The 27,908-nt window shown below is 42.3% G+C and overlaps 1 long non-coding RNA gene across 10 annotated transcripts in view; it reads right to left on the bottom strand.

Moving 5' to 3' along the window:
- The window catches only part of LOC307195983, a 77,404-nt gene that overhangs the window by 19,525 nt on the left and 29,971 nt on the right, over positions 1-27,908 (bottom strand). For 5 of the 10 annotated variants that reach the window (XR_013831004.1, XR_013831005.1, XR_013831006.1 and 2 more), the window contains 4 exons: positions 21,983-22,089; positions 18,103-18,181; positions 16,843-16,976; positions 2,337-2,458 (listed from right to left, as the gene is read on the bottom strand). This is a non-coding gene — a long non-coding RNA (uncharacterized lncRNA). The remainder of the gene's footprint in view (positions 1-2,336; positions 2,459-16,842; positions 16,977-18,102; positions 18,182-21,982; positions 22,090-27,908) is intronic. The other 5 variants (XR_013831007.1, XR_013831008.1, XR_013831011.1 and 2 more) reach the window with 5 other exon arrangements.

Genomic DNA, 27,908 nt, shown 5'->3' with positions numbered 1-27,908 from the left:
ACATATACCAACTCCATCAAAACACTATGTGTTCATCAGCCTTTCCTAAAGTTATGAAAAGACAGATGGGTTTTATATTACCATGTTGCTTGGCTCCTTCACCCTCTCCAGACACTTCTCTCATTTGGGAGGGGTCTCCCCTTCCCTCAGGAAACTAAATTCCCCTCATATTATTCAGAGCAACTTAGCTCTCCATCCCCCTACCTCTGACACCCAACAACCCATAGCTAGAGTCAGCCCACTATGAACCACCTACTCCAGGTTCCACTCTGACCAGCACTATGGAACATAAAGAAGTTTAAGTTTTGAACTTTCACTCTCTCACCACTACCATTCTGTGGTGGAATGCTTTTTTCCCCTAAGAATATGAATTGTACTACCCTTTTTAGAACAGAACTGGCTGTAGTCAGTTTTGGTTTTAAATAAGTTTCTATTACATCGCTCCATGTGAACTCTCCAGCTCAGAGAAAAGCCTACATTACAAGTCTAAACCAATTCCCATACACCCATATTGGGGTCTACTGACACTGAGAATGTGATTAAGGAACACAGTGCTTCTGACCCAAAGAAGGACAAAGGGGTTATATGTAAGTCCTTGTGCCACCCTGCAATAGAATTCCTACTGTTTCCAGGCTGGAGTTCTGGAGCTTCCACCGCCAGGGAACTAGGCAAAACTAAGGTGTCAGTTTCAAGGATTCCTTTCACCTCGGTTGGTGGGTGCCTAAAACCAGCTGAGAGGCTTCTCCAAAGGAGAAGTAAGGACAAATGCAAGGAGCAGGTTTCCTCCCAAGACCTAGGGCAGCTCTAATAACCCTCGCCTTCCTAGGCCACTCAGGTAATTTTCCCTTTCTAAGGAGAAGAAGCAAGAAAGGCCTCCCTAAGGAGGCCCCTGTCCCTTCCACTGCATCTGAGGCAGGAGGCTGAGAGGCTCTGCAAGGCTATATATACCAAAAAGGAGAAAATCCTAGGCAAGAAGAATTCTGAGCTTTGAATTCCTTTGTTCGTCACACCAGAAACTGCAACTGTAGGCACCATGGCCCAGTAGCCTTCCTCAGGAATCCTTTTCGTTCCAGGAAGGGAGGGGTAGTGAGAGGTCCCTAAATTCTTCACAGAGGCTAAAATTTATAATACCAGATTCAACAAAGAGAGGAAGAGGTGAGGATGGGAAATAAATCTTCTATCTTACATGAAGAGAAGACAAAACTTGATGTTTCATTTGTTAATGTCATAATTATAATAATACAGCCTTAAATATTGTTTAACCTAAAGGAACCCTCTAATAAAATTTAAAACTGGATGAACACATTCCAAATCAAATAAATAGGAATATTAAAAAAAAATTAATAGGGGCCTTTCTCACCTTCTGAGATGGCCCACACTCTGTCTGTGGAGTGTGTTTCTCCCAAGGCCGCTCTTGCCTTCTGAGGTGGCCCACATTCTGTCTGTGAAGTGTGTTTCTCTCTAAATAAATCCACTTCTCACCTATCACTTTGTCTCTCACTGAATTCTTTCTGTGATGAGACATCAAGAATCTGAGCTTCATTAAGTCCTGAGACCAGCTAGACCAGCTCCCGCTCATCATCAACACCACTGGGGACGTCTTCTGTGCCGTTTCTTTGTGACTTTTTGGGCACTAGCACCTGGTTGGGAGACTACCTTGGAAGGGAGAGCATCTAAAATCATATTTTTTACTCTGATGCTGTTACAACAAGTGCTTCACCATCAAGGAGATTCATAGAAAAGCTATGGAAACAATTACAACTGTTCCACACCAAGATGATGGCTATGCGAGGATTCCAGCCCATACTGACTTAAACAAGGAGCTGTCCTGCCCCTGGGGCCCCTAGATCAGGCATCCAAAGATTTTTACTCCCTGACAGGCAGGGTTGATGCCCCTACTCAGCCTTGAAGCAGTTACATAAGACAGACCATCGCCCTTCTGATTCCCATAAGAATATGGGAATAAAATCTCTGAAGGGGAGAATGAAACATGAGGGAAGGAGGCAGGGCACAACCTTTGAGAGAATGACATAGCCCGAGGACATGACTTAAACTTATTAAAACCACATGGGTCCAAGATGGCAGACAAGTCAACTTCCACTAGACCTTGAGCCTCAGTATATGCTCACGTCAGCAAGCTAAACAACACACCCACAGGCGCCATGACAGTTCCAAGACCAACAATAAGCATCAAAAAGTGGGCGGTGGTCCAATTCCTAGAAATCCCCGCCCCTTACTAAAATAGCTGGAATACTCCTCCCACTCATTAGCCTAGGAAATTACCTACTGTATACCTGCTTTATACTGACAACCCCATACCCTGGTGCCTTTCTCACCTTCTAAGATGGCCCATACTCTGCCTGTGGAGTGTGTTTCTCCCAAGGCCAGTCTTGCCTTCTGAGATGACCCACACTCTGTCTGTGGAGTGTGTTTCTCTGTAAATAAATCCACTTCTTACCTAAAAAAAAAAAAAAGAAAGAAAAATTAATAGGAACATTCTATTCATATTGCTCTGTACTTGCTTCTTTTTTTTTTGGGAGGGGGTGGATGTGAATTTATTTACATTAAGGCCTTATGAAGGCATAAAAAGGTTACATTTTGTGGCATATTTAACAAAATGTACTGACTGAAAATAAAGCTGGAATTGTCCCCAGAAAACTCAGGACCCTTAGTCTCACTAGGCTCTTTATAGCAGTCCTGTAGGGTATACTTGCTCTTTTCACTGATACAGAACCTACTTCAATGTTTTCATGGCCACATAGCATTTCACAGTCCCTACTCGTGGATATTTACCAATGCAGTAAACATTCTTGTCCAGAGAACTCTGTGCTCAAGGATACGCACTTCTTTAGACAAAATTCTAGTTTGGGGGCTTCCCTGGTGGCACAGTGGTTGGGAGTCCGCCTGCCAATGCAGGGGACACGGGTTCGTGCCCCGGTCCGGGAGGATCCCACATGCCGCGGAGTGGCTGGGCCTGTGAGTCATGGCCGCTGGGCCTGCGCGTCTGGAGCCTGTGCTCCACAGCGGGAGAGGCCACAACAGTGAGAGGACCGCGTACCGCAAAAAAAAAAAAAAAAAAAATTCTAGTTTGCCCTGCTGTGACTTGCCTATTTGTATTTTTTGCCCATTTTCTATAGGACTTGTTGTCTTTTCCTTACTGATTTTTAGAAACCTTTTATAGATTATAAATACTAATCCATTGGTTTTTTTTTTAGGCTACATTAGGTCTTTGTTGCTGCGCGCAGGCTTTCTCTAGTTATGGCGAGTGGGGGGCTGCTCTTCGTTGTGGTGCACGGGCTTCTCATTGCAATGGCTTCTCTTGTTGCGGAGCACGGGCTCTAGGTGCATGGGCTTCAGTAGTTGCAGCACACAGGCTCAGTAGTCGTGGCGTGCGGGCTTCAGTAGTTGTGGAACATGGGCCCTAGAGTGCACGGGCTTCAGTAGTTGTGGCGCACAGGCTTAGTTGCTCCACAGCATGTAGGATCCTCCCGGACCAGGGCTCGAATCCACATCCCCTGCATTGGCAGGCAGATTCTTAACCACTGTACCACCAGGGAAGTCCCTTAATCCATTGTTTATCACATACATTGCAAAAATTTTCTCCCAGCCTGTTGGTTCTCTTCTAACTTTGTTTATGATGACTTTGCCATACAGAAGTTTCTCATTTTTATGTGACAAAACCAATTACAAACAATTTGGAAAGTACTGCCATGGGAGCAATGCATTCCAAGCTCTGAGCCACACAGCCTCTTCTGCTAGGGGCCACATAGCTGTGCTTAGTAGGTTCCTGTGGTGAAATGGCTGGTTAGGCAATCATTTTCTGAGCTGTTCACGTCTGGTTTTACAGCCAAGGTGGCGGTGTAAATTAATCAAGTTAAGAAGGAGCAAAAGAATTGTGAAGATTTTACTTGCTTGCTCGTTTTCATCTATTTGGAGGCTTCTTTCTTAAATGTTTGGAGTCATGTACTAACAATGTCAAAGAAATCCTGAGCCACTGAAAATCCAAAAACATCTTTATAAACAATAATCTGAGTATTTCCAGACCCTTTCAAATGTGGGCTTTAGGGCACTATTTGCTGTCACTGTGGAGGGAAAAATACATTCCAGACCCCACAGGAACAGAAAGGCTCAAGAGTCAAATGACTCCTAAAGTTTCAAGCAAGAAACCTTTAGAGTTTCCCTTCAGCCTCTCACAGATGATTAGCACTGGCCCCAATCTGATCCTGAACAGTTCAAAAAACCCTAGTGGCCAAATGGGATTTTGCCTGCAAGAGTACTTAGTCCCTGTTGCTGCAAACTGTGCCTACAGGCCCAATACTTTGTGGAGGTCATCCCACTTGGCCAGAACTACCTGCCGCCCCACTACTGAAACTCCACAGTATTTAGGCCAGCTGTGCAGAAGACAGGCCTAAAAGATGGTTCTGGCCTCCTTTCCCCTAGCTGAAACCTGACAGTCCTTAAGGAACTTGGTTTCTAAACAATGAAGGTTCTGCCATAAGATCATCCTTCAGTATCCAGTGGTACCAAAAGGAGAAACAGATGGTCTGTCTCAATGCTGCTTTAACACCATTACTCCTATAACCTTAAAAAAAGTCCTTCCTTTGCTGAGGCCTATACCAAGCAACAACGCTCCTCCTCACTTCTGTAAGCTATTGACCTCCTGGTCATCAAGGACTTGGCCCCTTGATCAGAGTCTGCCTTTCCACTCCAAGTCACACCTTTGCCTGCTCATGGTCTCCTATATCCTCCTGTATTTCTACCTCTCCTTGTCTTGTCTTCTACAGTTTCTTCTTCAACTTCATTGAGATTTCCAGCCTCTCGATACCCACCCCCCTCATCGCTTTGCTGCCTATCAGTCCTCTCCTAGATTCACTTCTTTCTCTAGTCAAGTAGACAACCACTCTACTACCAATATCCGAGACTCCCCTTACTCCAAGTCTTCCATTTACCCCACAAAACACAGCTCCTGTTTGAATATGAATGTCCTCTGCTTTAACCCCCAAGTTGCTGAGCACTGCTAAAGCAATCATTTATCATGAGGGCTACTTCCTCTAGAAAGTCACTGTCTCCAATATTAGCTGGGTCTTTAGCACGGCTCAGCTGTCCTCCTCCGTGTCTGCAGATTACAGCCACTGGCACAACGGATTTTAAAAAACATGCCACTGTCCCCACTATCCCACCTGCTCCCAGCAGATGACTTCAATTTCTTCTGCCCAGAGAAAACAAAGCCCAACAGAAAGAAACTGTCTCCTCAAAATACCAAATCCCTCTGCCCCATCACATCCCTCGCCCCTATTAAATGAGAGTTAAAAGTGCTCAAGAGGGCTTCCCTGGTGGCGCAGTTGTTGAGAGTCCGCCTGCCGATGCAGGGGACACGGGTTCGTGTCCCAGTCTGGGAAGATCCCACATGCCGCGGAGCGGCTGGGCCCATGAGCCATGGCCGCTGAGCCTGCGTGTCTGGAGCCTGTAAAGTGCTCAAGAGAGTACTAGCAAAAGGTAGGAAAGCAATAAATGGTGATGTGGTGGTGATGCAGTTAAAATCAGCGATGGCTTTGTCCTTTGTTCAGTTCAAGTTTAATCTCTCTACCGATTCTTAGGATACAGTAGACCCTTCTCGCCTGGAGCCTTGCTCAACAATTTTTATTTCTCTTTTCTGTCTTCAACTTCTCCCTCTCTTCTAGCTCTTTCCCCACTGCACAAGGTCATGCTTGGGTCTCAAAAAACAAATAACCCTCCCTAGATCCTGAGTCCCCCCTTCACCAACTCTCCTCTCTTCACAGACAAGCTTCTTGAAAGAGTGGCCTCCCTGATGGGGTCCACACCCTTGCCTCCATCTGCTAGCTGCAGAGATACTATCTAATAAAAGAGAGTGGACTGCTCTTATTTACCAACGGTCTGCTCTTCGGAAAACTGCTCTAGAGATTAGCAAAGAAACACGGTGAAAAGAAATACACTGTGCTGCGATTAATTCAGAACTTTAATAATATAAATGAAAAGAACAGATTTTCCTTTGTATCAACACTACTTCTGACTAAGGTATAAGCAAGATCGTTTAAAGTGTTAAGACAAAGAAACGTGTTTTCACAAAATTCTGATTCTCTAGATCCAAAGGTAAAAATCATCTCTCCTCTCTGAGTTCCCACAGCATTAGTCTTATACCTGTCATATCCTATCAGTTTATATCAAATTATCATAAAACTCTCTGCAGTTAATAAATAATTAATAAATGAATGCTTATTATTATAGATTGGATAATTCTAATAATAGATCTACTCAACCAATTAAATCAGGCCCCGTGAAGATCCTCCACTGACATTTTGCTTAGTATTAGGCTTTTTTTACACATTGAATTTCACAAAGTTACATTCAGTCATTCACATCCTGTAATTTAGGTTTTCACTTATTTAAATGTACCTTAAAAATATCAAATACTAAGGCATTACCATGTCATTTGGTGTTCAGTCTGAAAAGACTAAGGTAGAAGTCAATGAGGCAGGAATTACCCAATCTGAGGGATGTGAGCAGGGCATTCTGGGGGAAGGAGTGCATCTTCCCTGCCTCACCTGAAAAACAGCCCAAGAGATGCTCCTCCAGGAGGGAAGGAGACGCCCTCTCACACCGTCTGCCCCTTCTGCCTCAGCCCCTTCACAAGATCTGAGTGTTCAGTTCCCTGGCACAGGCACGGCTTTGCCATTCCCGGACCTCCCGAAGTGTGTTCATTTCTGAAACAAGGAAGTCTGCCTAGAAAATCTCAAAAGCTTTTCTCTGATACAAATAACTGCACATTATTTAAAGCATAAAAATCAAATTTGATTTTGAAAAGCAGGTTCAGTGCTTAAAGAAACCCAGTGGTAAATCCTTTTGTGGATATGAAGAATCTCCATGTCCTCATCCCCCAACCACCCTCAATGTAACTGTTAGATCATCTGTATGAAATCAATAATTCTCCTAAAGCAGAACATGGAGATTGGTGTCAGAAGCTTCTTCCAAAGCACTGATTCCTGCCCCCACAGTCCTGCTGAAGAAGCCAGTCTTTAATCCTCACCCAGGCAGAAATACGGGCTTGGAGGACTGTGTAAGGGTAAAAAGGCGGCCAGGAAAGCATGCCAGGAAACACAGGGCAGGGCCAGGTGACAGGCCCCAGTCCCTCTAGAGCCAGTACCAGAACCTCCCAATTTGCTTTACCCTTGTAGAGGGTGTAATTTCCAGCAGTGCTAAAATAAAATCACCAATGGCACACAGCCAAAGGGCAGGGCCAGGCTGGGTAAGCAAAAGCCAGGGATGCGCCTGAGAGACTCCTGATTTAGAATCCAAGCAGTATGGGCAGAAGACCTAAATAGACATTTCTCCAAAGAAGATATACAGACTGCCAACAAACACATGAAAGAATGCTCAACATCACTAATCATTAGAGAAATGCAAATCAAAACTACAATGAGGTATCACCTCACACCAGTCAGAATGGCCATCATCAAAAAATCTAGAAACAATAAATGCTGGAGAGGGTGTGGAGAAAAGGGAACCCTCTTGCACTGCTGGTGGGAATGTGAATTGGTTCAGCCACTATGGAGAACAGTATGGAGGTTCCTTAAAAAACTACAAATAGAAATACCATATGACCCAGCAATCCCACTACTGGGCATATACCCTGAGAAAACCGAAATTCAAAAAGAGTCATGTACCAAAATGTTCATTGCAGCTCTATTTACAATAGCCCGGAGATGGAAACAACCTAAGTGCCCATCTTCGGATGAATGGATAAAGAAGATGTGGCACATATATACAATGGAATATTACTCAGCCATAAAAAGAAACGAAATTCAGCTATTTGTAATGAGGTGGATAGACCTAGAGTCTGTCATATAGAGTGAAGTAAGTCAGAAAGAGAAAGACAAATACCGTATGCTAACACACATATTTGGAATTTAAGAAAAAAAAATGTCATGAAGAACCTAGGGGTAAGACAGGAATAAGACACAGACCTACCAGAGAATGGACTTGAGGATATGGGGAGGGGGAAGGGTAAGCTGTGACAAAGCGAGAGAGAGGCATGGACATATATACACTACCAAACGTAAGGTAGATAGCTAGTGGGAAGCAGCCGCATAGCACAGGGAGATCAGCTAGGTGCTTTGTGACTGCCTGGAGGGGTGGGATAGGGAGGGTGGTAGGGAGGCAGACGCAAGAGGGAAGAGATATGGGAACATATGTATATGTATAACTGATTCACTTTGTTACAAAGCAGAAACTAACACACCATTGTAGAGCAATTATACTCCAATAAAGATGTAAAAAAAAATAAAAAAACAAAAACCAGGTCTTAGGATCTCTACAAGCTAATGCATACACAAGTGAGTTAACCATGTGATTCCAAAAGTAAACAAACCTAATGACTTCACAAAAAAATCTTTTTTTCATATAATTAATTCAGACAAACCCTTCCTTCATAGGTCTAAGTCAATATGTTTTTATTGTATTGCTCTCAAAAGAATGAAGCCAGAATTCAATAAACCACTAAGTTACAACCCTAACTCTGCTGTAATCAAACTAGACAACCTTACTTAAAACACCTCAAGCTATTTATGAATAGATTAGGACTTTTTTTTTCCTTTTGAATTCTGTGGAACATCCAACATTCTCTGGTTAGAGGAATGTCAGGGCCTACAAGGGACAGGGGACAGGGCGGTGACTGTGAGTGACTTGTCTTCCCTGGCTGTCTTCTTCCTCCCACCTCTTAACTGTGGGTACTGCTAGCTCCAGGCTACAGCTTTTGCTCTAATCTTTCCCTCCTTGGAAAATTCATCTCTAAGAGATGGAGAGTAGAGAAGTGAGAAATGGAATTTGAGTCCTGAATACCTTAGTTTGAGTCCTAATTCTCTAACTGAACTTCAGTTCTAGTAAGGAGTAAAGTAATAAAGCATCGTATACAGGATTGTGTTAAATAAGCTGCTGTATATAATGGCCTTTGTAAACGGCAGATTGATTTTAAAATAATGCTGTGGCTGTTGTTTTATTATGATTACTGCCCAATCCTACCTCTCCTCAAGCTCTACTCTCAGGTTCCAACTGAGACCAATGTCACACTCCTCTCCAGAGTCTGCCAAGACTGCCAACAGGAAAGGGAGAACCAAGATATGACCCACCCCTCCTTCAAGAATCTCAAGGGTGTCAAATCTAGAGAGTTCCCACTCCTACCTATTACCTCTATTTTTACAGGTAACTTTTTCTCTAAATGGGAATCCCCACCCTAAAGAACATTTCTTTTCAGATATACCTCTAGCCCTTCAAATTCAACTCCAAGAAACAAATTTGTCTCCCCTTCTAGAACAGTGGTTCTCCTTTCCAGTTACCCCATACTTGTCATGACGAGTAATTTTCCAACTTCACAGGGCAAACACTTTGGCATTATCAGTGACTTGTTATTCTTTCTTCTTTATCCTCTTCCTGCCTGACAGACTACCAGACTAGTGGTTTCTTCTATGAAATGTCCTTCAGATTGGTTCTTTTCCTTATAATCCCATTGCCTACCCCAGCTGACACCTTATTTTCATATTACAGGCCTGAACTGCCACTATAGATTCCTAACTGGTTTCCCTAACCTCATTTTTCATTTCATTCATTTCATGCATTCATACCATAAAACCTTCCTACTTTTATCACCACTATTCATTACCTAGCCCATCAAGGTTTAAAAGAAAATTGTCTGGTTTCAGTCCACCTACCACCCTCAAGTCAGAATCTATTTCCTATTTTTCTTAAATAAATAAGTTTATTTATTTATTTAGGCTGCATTAGGTCTTATTTGCTGCGCACGGGCTTTCTCTAGTTGTGGTGAGCGGGGACTATTCTTCATTGTGGTGCACAGGCTTCTCATTGAGGTGGCTTCTCTTGTTGGCGGAGCACGGGCTCTAGGTGCACGGGCTTCAGTAGTTGTGGCACGTAGGCTCAGTAGTTGTGGCTCGCAGGCTCTAGAGCACAGGCTCAGTAGTTGGGGCACACAGGCTTAGTCGTTCTGAGGCATGTGGGATCTTCCCGAACGAGGGCTCGAACCCTTGTGCCCTACATTGGAAGGTGGATTCTTAACCACTGCACCACCAGAGAAGTCCCCTATTTTTTTAAAGTGGCTTTTCTTTTTCTGAATTAGAAAAGATAATTTCTGTTAACAATGTGTTGTATGATTTTTAAAATATATACACACAGCTATGGCTATATTTATCTCAACTGAAATAGGTTCATATGCTATGTATTTTTTCATGTATATACTGTAGCCATCTTTCTGTGATAATAATTATACATTTACTTCATGTACCGCTGTATGGACATACCACTATTTATTTGACCAATCCCCTATCAATGGCTATTTTGATTGCTTTATAAACTCTGTAATAAATATCATCACACATACATCTCTGTACACTTGCCCTTAGGATAAATACCTAGAAGTTGAATTGCTGGTTTAAGAGCATGTGTACTTTAAATCTGTTACATATTGCCAAAACTGAACTTCAGAGAGAATGGATTAATATTTATTCCCAGCAACAGAGTATGAGATCCTGTTTCCTCCAGTCCTCGACAGTAATAAATATTTTCTTCTTTTTAATATTTGTCAATCTAACAGTTGAAAAATGATATTTCATTTCTGTTTGTTTTCTGAATTATAAATAACAGCTTTTTTCTATATGCTTTATTGGCCATATTTAGTTTTCCATGACTTTTCCCTTTTTCTTTTTGTGTTTTTTTCCTATTGATTTGTAAGAGCTTTGTACACATTAGAGATATGTTGAAAACTTTTTTTAACCAGTTGACACCTACTTTTTATTTTGTTTATGGTACTTGTTGTGATTTTTTTTAAGCTAATCCACCACACTTTTTCCTTTATGGTTTCTGCCTTTGGTACCACACTAAAAAAACTATTTTCTAGTACACTTATCACTTTAGTTTTTATGTAAAAATCTTTAACACAACATTGTAAATCAACTATACTCTAATAAAAAATAATTTAAAAAAGTAAAATAAAATGAAAATAATAATAATTTTAAAAATAAAAATATTTATCTAAAATTTATTTTACTAGAAGGTGACAGATTTTCTTTTAAATGGTTAGCCATTTGTCCTAAACAGTATCATCTGCCACTGAAACCTAAGTCTGTTTTGGGTCATTCAAATCTATTCTGAGCTCTACTCCCCAACAAGAATTCTTCTTCCCAGTTAGATGAGTTTTTTCATTGCCCACAATAGGTTTTATGTAGGTTGCTGTTTATATTTACATTGTCTCTTACCTTCCCTCCAGAGATCCTTCAAAGCAAAATCATTTCTGGGGTAAGAAGTAGTAAATGCTATTTAAAACAAGAAATACTTCCAGGGCTTCCCTGGTGGCACAGTGGTTGAGAGTCCACCTGCCGTTGCAGGGGACGTGGGTTCGTGCCCCAGTCTGGGAAGATCCCACATGCCACAGAGCGGCTGGGCCCGTGAGCCATGGCCGCTGAGCCTGCGCGTCTGGAGCCTGTGCTCCGCAACGGGAGAGGCCACAACAGTGAGAGGCCCGTGTACTGCAAAAAATAAAAAAATAAAATAAAATAAAATAAAACAAGAAATACTTCCAAAAGAGAGAAGATAATATAGAAGAACACATAAGAGGTTCTACAAATCCTTTGTGTGGCTAAGAAGTAGATGAGCTTTTTATTCAGCAGAGCCCTTCAGTGGACCTTGGATATACAGAGGTGAACCTGGGAGGCGAAGTTAGAGTTCAATTGCTTTGCATAATAAAGTAAGAAGTATTTGGAGGCTTAGTGGCAATAGAGTGAGGAAGGTTTGCAAAGGAAAGAAAGATAAGATTGTAAGAGACACCAAGGCCACATATATGGGTGATATTAATGAATCCCTAATGGAAAGGTGGGCAAATTACTTTAAGGGAAAGGGATAGCCAGTATGAGAATTCAAGTTGCTTACTTTGCTGCAATGTAAAATACTCTCTATTACCCAAACTTTAATAAAGTCCGCTACACACAAAAGGCTTTAAGCTGTGAGATAGATTCTGAGTTCTACCATCTGGTTCGATGTGGATGGAAACAGGAACAGCATTCTTGAGACAATAAGACTGTCTATAATCTGAACTAATTTAATGGGAGCAAGAGATCAAAATCAGTGACTATAAATACATGAGCTCCCAAGAAACTGGTGAATTCCGGGTGAAGGAATCAGAGTTTCCACAAGTTGCAGAATGACACCTTGAGCCAAAAGTTTAAGGGAAAAGATGGTTCCAGCTAACTAATGTGTTACACTATGATATTCAATTCTCAGAACCTCTTAAACAGAATCAAACTGCATGAGGTACAACAGTGATGAACAGAAGTAGCTGGTAGAGGAGGTGCTGATCACTCTGCTTGCACAAGAAACAAGCTGAGGATTGTCGCTTCACCATTGCACATGCTCCCAAAGGGGTCTTGCGGTCCCTACCCCACCTAAGGTGTCCTCAGTCGACTCTCACCTCTTCCACGAAGCTTTCTCCCAAGGTTTTAGCCCTCAGATGTTTCCTTTCCAGAATTTCCAGTTTACTTAAAATCTAAACCTCAGATTAACCTTTATTTTTTCTATCTGTTAATTTCTCTGTGGAATTCAACTGTACATGCCATGCAGATGAGAATTACATGAAAGAAAAGGAAAAGAAAAAGAAAAGAAAAGAAACAAGCCACCTACACACATCCTAAACATCTTATATTACACTCAGAGCCTATTACATTCTTGGTGGTGGAACAGTGCAAGACACTGATGCAGAAGCAAGTTTACTAATCAACCTAGATGGTGATGCTCCTGAATCAAGGAACAAAGTGAGAGGAATAAAAACAGGAAGGAATGCAGGAATAGGGAGAAGAGGATGGGCTGATGAAGAACGTAATCTGGCTTAAGACACCCAGGTTATAATATCAATAGTGTATGGTCATCATGAGTCAGGAACTAGAAGAGAGGTTTAGGTTGGAGATGGAGATCTGAGAGTTTTTGATAAGCACAGATGACATCACCCAGGGACAGTTTATAGAGGGAGGAGAGAACAGGTCTAAGGAAAGAATCTTAGGAAATGTCTTCATGTAGGGAGCCTGTTAGGAAAGACTAGTTGGGGAAAGTAAGCCTTCTGCAGTTATAGACAAACTAATAATTATAAACACCTATAGAATGAACAAGTAACTGGCTGGCTCTATTTAAGATCTCTAAATGCCCATTTCAAGCCCTCTTTCCACCTTCCTGCAAGTGAACTCACTCACTGATCTTCACAGTTAAAACCATGGTCTTTCAGAGGAAGTGGCAGAAATGGACAATTGTCACAGGCCAAGGCCCCTAAGGTGGGAGGATGCTATTTGCTGATGTTCAGAGAACACCATACCTAAGGGAAAGTTCAACGCTGAGCCTTTCCATCTAGTTTGTTCTATGATTAGCTCAAGCCAACTGAGTTAAGATCAGCCAAACAAAGATCTCACTCATGACAGGAAAGATCCATATACCAGGGTCTCAAAAGGCCTTAGTCAAGAGCCTTAGTGACTTCTATCTGCTTCAAGGGATCTGTTCCTGTCCTGGTTGAGAATGACATTCAGAGGAAGTGATGGCTTCCACTTTGGTTACCCGCTATGCCCTTGGCACTTAGTCACCCACCCTGACAGATTTAAATGGCTGCAAGACTGCCCTTCCCAGACATGGGTTTATCTTCACTGAAGGACTGAAAAAAATTAGTCTGGACTGCCCATGAGCTATAAAAAAAAAATAGTCTGGACTGCCCATGAGCTATAAAAGAAGAGGGATTTCATAGGCAAAGTAGAAAATTTATAATGTCACACCCATTCCATAAAAATGACCTCCACACCACTTGGCACTGATGCCCATATGTAAAATCAAAATCTTGAACCAGCAGTGAGAACTGGGACTAACGTGGAGATGAACAGTCCCAGAGTGGGAGAGATGGGGTGCCCAAAAGTACTAGAGAAATCCTGGAAGAGGTCAAACCTAGGGAAAGAAGCCTCAGAGAAGCCCTCCTTCCTTGGATCCAAAAGCTGATGTATCTGTGGCCATGATGGCATCACCCCATTCACCATTTCCTGTTTCCACTGGAGGAAAGGGGAAGAGGACCTAAACATGGGAGAAAGAATGTAGCAACCCTACCTCCTTCTCCACCTTGGGCTCCACTCCAGATCAGAGCCGGCCTTCTGCAGACACACAGTTAAGTAGTCACACACATGGTGTGATTCCAGCAAAGACATAAACAGCAGGCGCTCAGTGGGCACTTGTTGAATGAGGAGCCCCAGGAGACATTTCCTATCCCCAAAGAATTTTTTTCACTGACTGTCACATTACCTTTACCTGGAATTACTCCATTTGATGTCCATTCCTTTAGGATAAAGCCTTGTACTTCCCAAAACTGTGCTCCACCAAGCACCATACTCTGTCAGATCTTAACAATTTTCTTCAGCCAGAAAAAAAAAAAGGTTTTCTAGTTAAATAAGTCTAGGAAATGTTATATTCTCTATCTCCCTTTTGGAGCTTTATAAATGCATATTAAAAGCTCTTTTTGAGGCAGAGGCAGTTGGAGAGCTAACATGAAATTCAGGACAGGGGCTCAACTAAGCCTAAGAGCCTTGTTCCAGAAGCATAGCTGTACAGACCAGCAAGACAGCCAATCAGCCCAAAGAGCAGTAGACAGAGTTCAAGGTGGTCAACACTGGGATATCAGTGCATGGGCAGAACTCTACTTACCAAAGCGTAGCTGTAGGAAAAGTCTCTAGTATCGGAGAAGGGACCTGGCCCAGAAGAGATTGGAAAGCAAAGGTCACAGCCCCTGATAAGGGGTTGACAGCAGGGTTACACTCCTGGACAGGGCTAGGGGGTCCTCTCAGGGAAAAGCCAAAAAAAAGGTGAGATGGAGGAGAGGCAGAGACTGGTGGACAGAACTGTCACTCAGGGCACATGCCCAGGAGTTCCTCCCTGCTGGGGGCACTGGCTCCAAAATCCTGGTGATCAGCAGATCCAGCTACATCACTAGATCTTGTGTATGAGGCTAAGGTGGTTGGGAAGAGAGGTAGGGGTGTGGTATATCCAGAAATTTCCAAAGAACTGTGCTGATTCCAGTAAGGAAGGAGGTCCACATTATGTCAAACTTTAGGAGGTGAGGGGTAGAGACCATTCTTCAGGTAGTTCTCTAGGAAAATGTGCTGAAAGAAGTGAGAGCCTTAGAGGCCTGAATGAAGCCGAAAGTCTGATCCAAAGAAAATGCTCCAGACTTAGGGTAGAAATGTGGACAAAGTAGAAGTTGAAGCCTGAGGGTAAAGGACATCCATGAACCCAACTGTGAGGAGCTGGGAAAGGCACTGAGATTTGAGCTGTCTCTGTCAGACTCCCTGAGGGAGGAAAGATGTGAGAATTCAGATCACAAAGGCAGTTTGGGAGCACTGCTAAATGAAAGATGAACAGTCAACCAGTAGCGAATTTAATCCACAAAAGTTGAAGATTGAATCCCAGGTGCTATGCTGGCACCTCTGGCTTAGTTATTTTGGCTCCACAAAGATAGAGAACAAGAGGGAACTGCACTTTGCATGGATACCCCAAGTGCTTTGTCACTGCTTTGGACAAGGCTTATTTACTTTCTGGTAAAGTCCTATCGCAGCACAGCTCATTGGGAAATCAAGACCAAAAGCTGTCTGTGACCAGCGGCCACTGAGGAAGTACCCTGCCCATGTTGTCATCGGTGGCCTCTTTTGCGCCACCATTTTACATCATTTATGGGAAGCTGCCTCCTGCTTCCTAAGATCTGTGATGGTCTTGTCTGAGGACATCAGAGCAAACCACAGACTCAAAGGTTCTACACTCCTTATTACATTCTGCCTGTCAGCTGTTCTCCAGATAACACCATGACTGCATATCCAGCACACTGGTGGGGAAATCTCTCTACCCAGCACCCCCTCTGGAGTTCAAGAGCCTCCATTCCCCCCACTCTCAGCTCCTTATCTTTCCTCAGGCAAAACTGTGAAGAAAACAAGGTGTTTCTGGGTCTTCCCTGGTGGCGCAGTGGTTGAGAGTCCGCCTGCCAATGCAGGGGACACGGGTTTGTGCCCCGGTCCGGAAAGATCCCACATGCCGTGGAGCGGCTGGGCCCGTGAGCCATGGCCGTTGAGCGTGCGCGTCCGGAGTCTGTGCTCCACAACGGGAGAGGCCACAACACTGAGAGGCCTGCGTACCGCAAAAATAAATAAATAAAAACAAAAAAACAAAAAAAAAAACAAGGTGTTTCTTTAGGAACCCAACTTCTCTTCTCAGGGCCATTATCTCAATCTCAGTGGTGTCTCCTTCCCGTCACTATGACTGGGGGCACTATGCTTTCTCCTCTCTGTCCCTGCCTTAGTCTAGTTCTCAGAAATCAATCTCATAAACTCATTCATACTTCTACTTACATGACCAAACCCTTACATAATCAAACCCTTTCCTGGAGTTTCTTCATTTTTAATAGGGTTTCAAAAGACTTAAGGGAAAGAAATTTCACTTGTGGAATTCCAAGCAACAGCAAATAGCTAAGGCAAGTCTTTGAGGGTCAAGACATATTCTTGGTGCCCCCTGAAATTATACCACTTAACAGACCAGCCCTGTCTCTTCTTATTCCATCACCTGACACCCTTAAGCTGTCTCCTCTGCCAGCCAGGGGCCAGGCTCCCCTGGATCTGGGCCAACACCCACTGCCATCTGGTCTCCCTTGAAAAAGCAAAAGGGAGACATCTCTTGTTTACTCAGTAATAATTCACTGTAATAGCCACATAACAGGTGCCACCACCTCCCAGTTCACGCAGTAAGGCCACACCACACCCTCACCTCTGCCGCCATCATGGCTTATTCCTTGGAACACATCAACAGGTTTTATTTGGATGATATGACAGGGCCTCTTAAACAGTACACCAGAGTTACCAGTGGTGTTTTGATAGTGTGAGTTACACTACAATGAAGACCTAGAGGTAAAGAACAAAGACTTTTTTTAATCCTCCCCTACAGTCAATTGGTTATCTTTCCCACATATGTTGTTGCACCATATCTATATATAGAACCTAGTACTAGTCTATAAACAGGACGCTCTGGCTAAACACGTCTAAACAAGCAAAACTGTGAGATAAAGAAAGATGGTATCTCCCCATCTTCTCTTCTTTCCCCACCCTCCTTTCTTACATCTTGTCAGAGACAGAAGAGCTCTATAAAAACCGCATGGGCTTTGGAATTGGACAGACCTGAGGAGAAATAAATCATAGCTCAGCCTTGTATTAGCTGTCTGACCTTGGGCAAGTTACATAATTTCTTTTTCAGCTTGCCCACGTGCAAAAATAGAAATGATAACTTATTGATTTGTATTATGATATTAAATAAGAAAATATGCAAAGACATCTAATATATGCCTGGCTCTCCAGGGATGTAAGTTTGTTCTTCCCAATCTAGTTTATCGTGTACCTGGTCCCCTCATGTTACGCTCTGGTTGTCCAAGGTGTGTGCCACACACAAACTTTCCCTTCCTTTTCCTAAACCCTATCAAAGTTCCCATCCCTTACAAAAGCTAATCTAATCACACTGCTAAAAGGAAAGCAATTCTGATAAAATGAAGTCAAGTAAAACGTGGACGATATTGCTAGGTTCCTATATTAACTCTGTGGGAGATATTTCTTCATTTTAAAAAAAGGGGGGGGAAAGGGGTGTGTGTGGAAATTCAAATGAAAGAAAAGACTTCTAATGATGAAACTCTCCTGCAGGACAGGGGATCCGTGTGTTGGCCTCTCTCCCTGCAAGCACAGTCTCTGTGGTAAAGATGAGAAACCATCAGAGATACAGGACACCATCTCAGATCGCTGAATGTCACACCTCAAATCAACAGGTCCAGAAGAGAACCTGGGAGCCTTGGCTACCTCTTCTGCTCTGGCCAGCACACACTACTTCCTTAGCCAAGAAGTTACGGTGGTGCTTTTTTCCCTAGGAGGTTTCCAACACTATTTTAAACTCTATGGAAACAAGCAGTAATAGGATTTAATTATGGGTCACAGCCTTGGAACAGCCTATTTGAGGCCTGGGCTCACTTCCAGAATCATACCTTACCTCACTGAATGGTCTCAACAAGGCCCATGTTAATACAGGAAGCAAAGTGGGCCTGCATCTTGACTTCTCTCTCAGTGATCTAGGAAGGAGGAACACAGGAAAATTTCTGGACTTTCCACATCCAGGATCACTGAAGCAGATTACTACAACTAAAAACGGCTGAAGTGTAATCACGCGGCACAAAATGCTATGCTGACTATAAATCACAACTCAGCATGGGAGTTCTCATTGTGAGGGACTCTTTAGCAGTGCGCATGTTCTACTTGACCTTCTTGGCAAGGCCCCAGGGAGCCCGGAGCATAGCCCAGGCTGGGCTCTCAGTGGTCTGGACACCACTGCGGGGTGAAAGGGGCTGGCTGGCAGCTTCAGCAGATGGAGTTAAGAGGAAATGAAGGTGAAGTCCAAGGTAAGGAAGGGGCTGGTCCAGGCAGGATTATCTGACAGCACATGCTCAGGGAACTGGCAAAGCAGAAACAATAATAACAAATGTTTTAAATTATTTTATATTTATCCAGGTAGTCACCATGGTAAATATCAAAATTTTGCTGGGTTTTCCTTATACTTTGCTAGATTTCCTTACACTTATTTTGTGTTTAATATTGTTTTTGAAATATATACTGAGGGCTAAAATTACGAGGAACATCATAATCTTCCTATTGCTTAGGCCTCTAAAGTTCTTTTCTGTTTTTTTTTATAAATTTATTTATTTATTATTTATTTTTGGCTGCGTTGGGTCTTCGTTGCTGTGCGCAGGCTTTCTCTAGTTGTGGTGAGCAGGGGATACTCTTGGTTGTGGTGTGTGGGCTTCTCGTTCCGGTGGCTTCTCTTGTTGTGGAGCATAGGCTCTAGGCGCGCGGGCTTCAGTAGTTGTGGCACATGGGCTCAGTAGCCGTGGCTCGCGGGCTCTAGAGCGCAGGCTCAGTAGTTGTGGCGCACGGGCTTAGTTGCTCCGCGGCAACTGATCTTCCCGGATCAGGGCACGAACCTGTGTCCCCCGCATTGGCGGGTGGACTCTTAACCACTGTGCCACCAGGGAAGCCCCGAGGCCTCTAAAGGTCTTAATCTGGTTCTTGACTTCAGCATGAAGCAAGAAAAACCAGGATTCCAAAGCTTCATGGTCAATATTCATTTTTCCATTCAATAAACATTTCTTCAGGGGCCAATAAGTGCCAAGTCTTTACTCAGTCCTGGGATACAGCAGCAAACAAAACAGATATGGTTCCTGAGTTCCCGGAGCTACAGTTTAGTGAGAGGAGTTGAGAATAAGATCAGGATCCAAAGCAAAAGGTCTATATTAGAAAACAGGCAAGATTCTGTAGCCAGCAATGGGATGCAGAGGGAGGAAACCTCTTCTGGGATGCCAGCAGAAGAGACCACGGCTGACAAGGTGCTGTTCAGGGAGATGAGCTGGGTCAAATAATACCCTTATCCTCCCATTCTTTTTGGCAGGGGAGAGAGCCACTGCTGTGGGTTGAGTTCATCGAGAACAAGTGACCAGGGCCCTCGCAGCCAATGCTACCATGAAGCTGTTCCTTCTCTGCTCACAGCCATGAACTGTGACATGTGCCATGTGAGCTGTGTGTGAGATCCTGAAATCTCCAAAGGAAAACAAGACTTGAGCTGTCTACTGACAGGAATTCTAGGAAATATAGTGGGCCAGAAATGGGAAGCATAAAAACAGTCGCCAGAAGAAACTTGGTGACCCTCCCCTGAATTGTCACTGACACTTCTGACATTACAAGGGAATGAAAAAAAACGCCTGATTTCACCTGGAGGGGTGGGGTCAGGAAGAGACCTGCTGAAATGATCGGGCTACAACCAGAAGCCTCCTGAGAGGCATTTCTGCTTTAGGGTGTAAAGTGGGCAAGGACGGGGAAATGCTGCAGCCTGCTGTGTTAGAGAAAGGAGCTATTTGAGCAGCTCAGCCTCAGCACTACCAGAAGTGGGAAGGCTGTGGTAAAGGTGAAGAGCTGATAAGAATAATAGCAAGAGCTTCAGAGTGAGTGCCCAGCCAGCAGAGCAGTGGCCTAAAGAGCTTTCCAAGTATTTGACCTCTCTGGGCCTCAGTTTCCTTATCTGAAAACAGAGATGATAATCAATAGCGTGCACTGGTTTCCTAGGGTTGCTGTAGCAAATACTACAAACTAGGTGGCTTTAAACAACAGAAATTTACTCTCTCACAGTTCTGGAAGCTAGAATTCAAAAATAAAGGTGTCAGCAGGGCTATGCTCCCTCTGAAAGTTCTAGGAAAGAACCCTTCCTTGCCTCTTCCAGCTTCTGGTGGTCGCCAGTAATCCCTGCCATTCTTTGTATATGGCAGCGTATCTCCTATCTCTGCCTCCATCTCTACATGGTCATCTTTCCTCTGTGAGTGTCTCCCCCTTCTTATAAGAACACCAGGCATTGGATTAGGGCCCAATCAAGTTATGACTTCATCATAACTTGATTATACCTTACAAAGACCTTATTTCCAAATACGATCACATTCATAGATTCTAGGTGGATATGAATTTTTAGGGGGACACTATGCAACCCAGTATAGAGCACCTACCACATAAAGAGTTGATATATATAAGATGCTTAGAACAGTTCCTGGTAGATAATATATGCCATGTATGAGTTAGCTACCTTTCTTCATTATCTCTGGCAGATAGTAGCTGCCATGAAATATGTGGATGCTCTGTTGTATAAGAATCATCCTCCCTCCATCTTGAGTCAGAGGCAAAAAACTGGGTGGGACTAGAGTTCCAAAAAGAGAAGATGAGGACAGAGCTAGAACACAATGGGTTTATTACCATTCAACACTCCCTCTACCAATACCCTATCAATACACCTAGGCTGGAGTGAGGAAATATCTGCTACAGTCACATCATTTGTTTTTTGAACAACAGAGAACTTACCACTCCAAACTAACAATGGCCCCATCAAAGAAGTCCTCAAATTAGGACCCACTTAGGAGGAGCTTCCAGAGCCAGGAGAGAAGCTGCACCAGTGAGCCCAGCAGCCTCATCATTTAGAATCAACTGTGAGTTCTGATCCCAAACTGCTTTACACAGCATATTCATCCCATAGTTTAACAAATGAATGACTACTGACTGAGTCCAAATATTAAGTTCATTCTCTAAAATGGAGATTTGCTACTTGCTATAGCTAGGATAGCTTACTTTCAAATCGGGGGAGGGGAGAATAGATTCAAGGCTCCTGCTCTTGCTCCTTCAATAAAGGGGTTTGGGACATACTAAAAAGAAACAGAACCAGATCTCAACTGCTATCTTCATATCGAAATAAATTCCAGATGAATCAAAGATTTAAATTTAAAGATTGAAAAATACACACCCACGCAAAGTACTCAACAAGAATGGGTAACTATTTTTATAATTTTGAGGTAGGGAAGCATGCCTTTTCTAAACATTGAACTAGTAGCAAAAACTATAACGGAAAAGATTATCTTGACTACTTAAAAATGTCAAACTTGCAGACAGATAAAAAATTGTATAAACAAAGGTGAAAAACAAATGACAAACTGGGAACAATTCTGCACTATATACAACCATCAACACTTTAGCTCTTACAAATTATTAAGAAAATATTACTGGGAAAATGTGCAAAGGACATGACATGAATAAGTGATTCAAAAAATATATACATCTGTCCAAAATACATTTGAAAAGATGTTTAATCTTTAATATTCAAAGAAATGTAAATTAAATCATATTTAATGACTAAATATGATGTAAATTAAATCATAATTGCTATGTCTCAGTTACTATTCAAAGCATTTTACTTGGATTAACTGATTTATTTCTCATGAAATAGGTGCTATCATTATCCCTACTTTACCAAAGATGAAACTGAGGTACAGAGAAGTTAAATGACGTACCCAAGGTCACATAGTAAGTGGCTGAGTCAGAATTCAGGTCCCATCAGGCTAGCTCCAGAGTCACATTCTCAACTACCATGTTATACAGTGACAAGACAATGTTTCACCTGTCAGATGAGGAACACAAAAAACACACAAGCCAGTGTTACTGATGATATGGAGAAACAGGCAATCTCATGCACTGTTAGTATAAGTTAACATTCTTAAGGGTAGTTTGGCTTCATGAATCAACATTCTAACTGTGCATATATCCTTTATCTCAGCCATTCCATTTCTTGAAACTTATCCTAAGGAGATACATAGACAAGTGTATAAAGATTATTTACCAAGGTATTTACTATAGAATATACATAATAACAAATATGTTACAAATAAAAATCCCAACAGGCACACCAAAAATCCAACAAATTCATTCATTCAACAAATATTTATTGAGCACCACCTAGGTACCAGGAACTGGTACTAAGCTCTAGTTACAGAGAAGCAGAGTAAAAAAAAAAAAAAAAAAAATCCCTATTTTCATGGAGCCTACATTCTAATGAAGCGTGTTAGGCAATAAACAAATAAGAAAAATATGTAGTATGGCATGTGCGGCTAAATGCTATAAAGAAAAGTAAAGGAGAGAAGGAAGATAGGAAAGGAAGGTTGTCACAACTTTAAGTAAGGGTCGGGGAAGGCATCATTGATTAGAGATGAGATAAACAGATTATACACTAAGAGAATAAAATGCATTATGGTATATCCACACATGGAAGTATAATTCAGCCATTAATTCTGTATTTACTGAAAAGATGTCTATAACACACAATCCAATGAAAAAGGATTCTCACTACACACAAAAAATAGGTAACTATGTGAGGTAATGGATGTGTTAACCACATTGTGGTAATCAGTTAACAATACATATATGTATCAAATCATCACACTGTACACCTTAAACTTACACAATGTTCACATCAATTATATCTCAATGAAGCTGGGAAAAAAGGTGAAAAAATATTACAAAACAGTATTAAAGAAAAAACCAGGGCTTCCCTGGTGGCGCAGCAGTTAAGAGTCTGCCTGCCAATGCAGGGGACACAGGTTCGAGCCTTGGTCCAGGAAGATCCCACATGCTGCGGAGCAACTAAGCCCCTGCACCACAACTACTGAGCCTGTACACCATAACTACTGAAGCCTGCACTCCTAGAGCCCGTGCTCTGCAACAAGAGGAGCCACCGCAATGAGAAGCCCACGCACCACAACAAACAGCAGCCCCTGCTCGCCGCAACTAGAGAAAGCCTGCACGCAGCAACAAAGACCCAACGCAGCCAAAAATAAATAAAAATAAAATAAATAAATTTATTTTTAAAAAAACAGTATTAAGTTATGGGTCCATTGATTTGAAATTACATGTGTATACATGCTTATGCTTTACATGGGAAAGAGAAACAACACAGAAAGAGACTGATAATACCAAGCAAGGGTCCAGGCTGAGTGCCAGGTAAGTGGTACAGGCAGCATGTGTTTGTTCTCCTACCTGCTCACTCATCCCCCTCTCCACATCTACACTTTGTTCCAGAAAGGATTTAACGACAGCAAATCTACATACACCGCAAGTTCTTTAACTCTTCCCATCCTCCCTCACCCTTTTCCCTGCTCTTCCCAGAAGGCAGGACAGTGACAGGATGAAAGGGATAAAAGCTTAAGATCGTGATAAGCTGAGTGGACATAAGACGGATGGAGGGACACCCCCACAGATCTGGATGGGATTCCTCTTATTGCAGCACATGGGAAACATCCTGGGAGGCATACTTCCTCCATGCAGATCTGTAAGATTTGAAGCAAGGCTATCTGATTTAGATTCCCTATCATATCTCCTACTAAACCCCAAATGCCTTACGGGGCAGCCAGGAGCAAGACTGACTCATTCACAGGGAGGTGACAAGCTACAGCAGGCCAGAACACTACCCCTGGTACATGAGTGCCTACATCTTCCTTTGAGCAGAAAATGACACAGAGATGAGCCCTTTTTGCCCCTTACCTTATCCCTTCCTCCATGCCTGCACCCAACAAGCTGTCCTTGGCTATACCATGACTACCCTAGAGATTCGGATTTCCCCACTAAGATTCTCAGGCTAGGTCCCTACCAAGAAAGTTGCCCAAAGTGACCAGCCATGCTAGTGTACACTGAAACATTTTCAGCTGCGACGCAGTTTCAAGTAGATCCCTAGATCCAGATATATTTGCTCTCAAATATGTGGGAGCAGAACACACTTCTTGCTTGAGCATAAAGCCACACACAAGAAATTGGCAACTTCATAAAGGTAGAATCCATGTTGCTATTCCCTGTTTCTTTAGCCTGAGGGAGCAGTGGAGGCACACAAATAGAGGTAGGGGACCTAGGGAAAGATTTGACTATGTCAAAATATTTCTCAAACACTCTCTGTCACCTCTTGGATACCTACTATATGCCAGGCCTCGTGTTAAGTGCTTTCATATACTTACACCAAAATAGACAAATTACTTTTATCAAACATTCCTATTATGTGCTACTGAATTTAAGACACCTAAGGCACGTACAGGTCCAGCTGCCCTGCTGACAGCTGAATACCCAAGCTTGAAATTAGGTAGAGGGTAGAAATCTAAGACTTCCCTTGAGGCTACGACACAGAAGTCTCACTGCATACTATCAGGCCACAGCCTCAAGGCCCCATTCCAGCTTCTGCTTTCTCTCCTGGGCTTTCAGCAGGGAACATCACACACAAACACACACAAACAGACACACACACACACACACACACACACACACACACACACACACACACACAAATCCTCCAATGCCCTTAGTCTGCAAGTGGAAGAAATTCTTCAGTAGGGAAGAGTACAAGGTGAATCAGAGAAAAACCAAAGCAATCATCTCTTCGGCAGAGAAGTCTCTTTCTCTCTTTATCCATTTCTCTCTTGTCTTTCTTGAATATGTAGTTATTGAGCAACTTCTATTATGCTTATCACTATAGGATATAATCATAAGACATGCCTCCTGCCCTCAAGAATTTACTCTGTTTAGGAAGACAAAATCAACGCACAGGAAACATGTTATTGAAAAGGGGGACTCCAATGTATATGTAAAACTGAAACAGACTCACAGATACAGAAGACAAACTAGTGATTACCAAAGAGGAGAGGGACAAATTAGGGATTACAGATACAAACTACCATGTATAAAATAGATAAGCAACAACGATATATTGCATAGCACAGGGAATTATAGCCATTATCTTACAATGGCTATCTTACAACGGAGTATTATCTGCAAAAATCACTGAATCACTTTGCTATACACTGAAACTAATATAATATTGTAAATCAACTATACTTCAATAAAGGTGGAGGGGCTCTAAGATTTCTAGTGCAAGAGTGGTGCTAGTAACACAAATGGAGGGATAAATGATGTTAGACACACGGTACACATAGGTATCTTCAATTTCAACACAATCTCCTCTTTTTTTGTTCTATTCTTAGTAGAAATATGTTTCACTTCAAGAAAAATCTCAAATGCAAAAATTCAATACATAAAGTTGGCAATCATTCACTAGAAAAAACCGATCTCTTTGCTGTCAAGTTTAGGGAGATACCATTTAACCTGCCCCCAACACATGTTCCTGTTGCCCCATATACACACAACGTTTACGTTCAACTTTTCAGGTTCACAGGGTAAAGCAAAGTACTTTTTAAAATAGATTATAAAAGGCAATATATTGACAGATGAACAGATATAAACAAAATGTGGTACAAACAAAAAATGAAATATTATTTAGCCTAAAAGAGGAGGAAGTCCTATCACATGGTACAACATACAAGAACCTCAAGGACTTTCTGCTAAGTGAAATAAGCTAGACACAAGAAGACAAATAGTATATGATTCTACTTATATGAGGTATCTAAAACAGTCAAATTCCTAGAAACAGAAAGTAGAAGAGTGGTTCAGGGGCAAAGGGGAAGGAAAAATTAGGAATTGCTGTTTAATGAGTATAAGAGTTTCAGCTGTCCAAGATGAAAAAGTTCTGGTGATCTGTTGGACAACAATATGAATATACTTAACACTACTGGACTGTGAACTTAAAAATGGTTAAGACAGTAAATTTTATGTGTTTTTTAATCACAATTTTTTAAAAAGGCAATGCACACATGGGTTAAAAAAAATTTCAGCAACACAAAAAGATATCAAAAAAAAAAAAAAAAAAACAAACCTCCAGGGGTAGTCTGGGTATAACAAGTATATAGAGTCCTCCCCTTTTTTCAATCAAATACTAATACTAGCATGCCACAAACTCTATTTTGCTTGCTTTAGTTTTCTCTCAACAATAGATCTTAGAGATTGTTCCATATCACTGTGTGAGTGTGTGTGTGTGAGGGTGGGTGTACCTGTCTCATTCTTTTTAACTGCTGAATTAATACGGTGCTATCCACCATAATTTACTCAACTAGTCCCTTATCAATATAGTAAGATGTATTTTTAAGCAAAATGTGTTAAAGGCTTTGCACACTGATTTTGCACATTTTTCCCCCTCAACAAAAATGTTTAGATTTCACTCTTCATAATACTTCCAAGCAACTATAAATGATGACTGACATTTGCTTTAGTTTGAATTTAATAGTGTTTCGCCTTGGCTCATTTCTACTAGGTTGTATGTTGATTTGTCATTGTCACAAGGAGTCACCAACAGTATGATCAAGGGAGCACATGAAATACACACCATCCTCTGAATATTATGGTCACCCTTTACTCCATCATCCTTATAAATGGTTTGTCAATAGTACAGCCGTCCTCCTTTATCCACGTGGGATACGTTCCAAATCCTGGAACCATGGATAGTACTGAAACCTATATATACTGTTTTTTCCTATAGCATACACAGCATGGGTATGCTGAACAAAGGATGATTCACGTCCTGGATGGGAAGGAGCAGGATGGCACAAGATTTCATCACACTGCTCAGAACGGTGTGCAATTTAAAACTTATGAATTGTTTATTCCTGGAATTTTCCATTTAATATTTTCAGACCTCAAGTATTGAAACTGTGGAAAGCAAAACCTCAGATAAGGAGGAACTACTGTCTACCCTTTACTGTGTTTAACTCTGAGAAAATTAAAAATATATACACACACACACATACTTTCATTATTTAAGAAATTTTTTTAAAAAAACACCTTTTTCGGGCTTCCCTGGTGGTGCAGTGGTTGAGAGCCCGCCTGCCGATGCAGGGGACACGGGTTCGTGCCCCGGTCCGGGAAGACCGCGGAGCGGCTGGGCCCGTGAGCCATGGCCGCTGAGCCTGCGCGTCCGGAGCCTGTGCTCCGCAACGGGAGAGGCCACAGCAGTGAGAGGCCCACGTACCGCAAAAAAATAATAATACAAAAATAAAAAACACCTCTTTCACCCAATGTGTCTGGGTCTGCTATTTGGTTTCTTTTAGAGAAAGCACAGTGAAATAGAATGAGTGAGGGCTGTACAGACCACCTGAATCAGGGTTTGAATCCCGTTTCTGCCATTTCCAAGTTAGTCCATCTCCCAGAGCCTGTGTCTTGTCATCTGTAAACCAAGGGCAATACCATCTATCTCTTGCATAGGGAAGATCGCCACACAGGGTGAAAAGTCCATTCAAGAGGACCAAAGTGCTATCTCTATTGAACTAGCACTGCCTGGGGAAGTCAAAGAACTGCTTAGAGAAGTGGTAAAGGACAAGAAGGAATCGGACCAGTCAATGAGAGAAAGGGTGCTCTGGCAGAGGTAACACATGCACAGAGGGTGAGAGTTCTGCAGAGCCACAAAGCACCAACACACTTACTGACAAGAAGGTGAAAGGCAATTTAGTCAACAAATCCTTATCGAGTACCTCTATGTACTCACTAGGCACTGAAGACAAAACTATGAGCAAGAAG

The sequence above is a fragment of the Stenella coeruleoalba genome (genome assembly GCF_951394435.1).
Source record: "Stenella coeruleoalba genome assembly, chromosome: 13".
Lineage (NCBI taxonomy): Eukaryota > Metazoa > Chordata > Mammalia > Artiodactyla > Delphinidae > Stenella > Stenella coeruleoalba.
Note: the sequence above shows the minus strand (reverse complement) of the source record. Positions and strands in the feature narration are given on the sequence as shown.